The sequence below is a fragment of the Pteropus vampyrus genome, unplaced genomic scaffold (genome assembly GCF_000151845.1).
Source record: "Pteropus vampyrus isolate Shadow unplaced genomic scaffold, Pvam_2.0 Scaffold472, whole genome shotgun sequence".
In the NCBI taxonomy this organism is placed as follows: domain Eukaryota; kingdom Metazoa; phylum Chordata; class Mammalia; order Chiroptera; family Pteropodidae; genus Pteropus; species Pteropus vampyrus.
In genome coordinates, this window is record NW_011889253.1 from 1934026 (window position 1) to 1935452 (window position 1427).

Here is a 1427-nt window from a genome sequence, read left to right on the forward strand (position 1 = left end):
GTTAGTAGTGCTTACATATTTTTTTTTGTTCATCAATCTGCATACATTTTTCCACTAGCTAAATGCAAATGGAGCCTAGCCTGCTCCCAGAGATGGATCCCCACACATCAGCACCACCACAGAAGTGTTGCGTTTGTTTACTTGCCTCGGGAAGAAGCTGCTAAGTCCCCACAGTTTATAGTATTTCACATGTTTGTGGAAATCATTGCAATTCTTTTCACTTCTGCTTGTCATTGTTTGCCTGGAGTTCACTTTGCCAGATGGTGCTTTATTGTCACCAGTGGTTACACCTCGCTATTGGATCAGTTCGAGACCAAATGGTGTGAAGAGCTTTCATACTTAGAGGATTTAGTCAAACATTCATTCTCTGCTATTCAGGCTGCTTGAGGACTAATTCATAAATGAGCCGGCTGACCTAGGAATGAAGGGAAGAGAAAAAAGCCCAGGTCTTTTTTTCTACCCTAAATTATTAATTTGCCTTCTATTTACAGTCCAAATTGGGATGAATCATAATTAAGCAGGAGTATCTGCATAAATATAAATAAGATGCTAGGGAAGGGGTGAGGAGCAGGAAACAAAATACTACATTATGTGAATACTGCCGGAGCTTGAAGGGGTTTGCCAGTCCACGCAAAAACACAACACATTATTTTCCCACAAGTCCCAATTCCTGATATTCTCTGGTTGCTTATCAAAGAGCCAGTTCTCTCCACAAATGCCATGAATGATCACATCAAGATCTTTTAATTTAGCATATATTTTTCTGTGAAAGTTGCTAGATGTAAAATGTTTTCAAGTGTGAGCACATTTTCAAAGTTGGGAAGGGATCTTTAAAACCCAAGAGATTCCATTCATCTTATGTGATTTATAATGGAAGTTTGGAGCATCTGGACAAATTCTGGGTGGGTGCACTTTTCTGCTTTGGAAATTGTGTAAATTTAGGGGTCTGAGATAGGCAGCATTATATGAGCATGTGTGTGGGGGGGCGGGGTTGGGTGTTTAAATTAATATGGTAGTTGCCTTTGTGAAGGAAAATCTCATTACTAAATCTCTTGGCTGCTGCCCCATGCTCTGGCTTGTCTTCTTTTCTTCATCAAATCTATTTAAATGGCTGAAAAGATGGTGTAGTGAAACTAAGACCAGGGCGGCAGAGAAAGGGTTAAGTAAACAATGACTCAATGAGGCTCTGTTTAATTTTGTTTCTTATTAAATATGAGGCTCTGTAGTTGTCGCCCTAGTTTTCTTTTTCCTTGGGATGAGAGTATAGCTTTACCTAACTATTTAAAGTGTTGAAAAGGACAAAAAAAAGCATGGATGTGAAGAGGGAGGTTCTTTGGCAGAAGGCAGGTGCTGAGGGATTTGGAGGTTATTATAGAAAAACTCCTTGAAGCCCTTGCTGCAATGCCTTGGTGTAGTAAGAAAGGCAA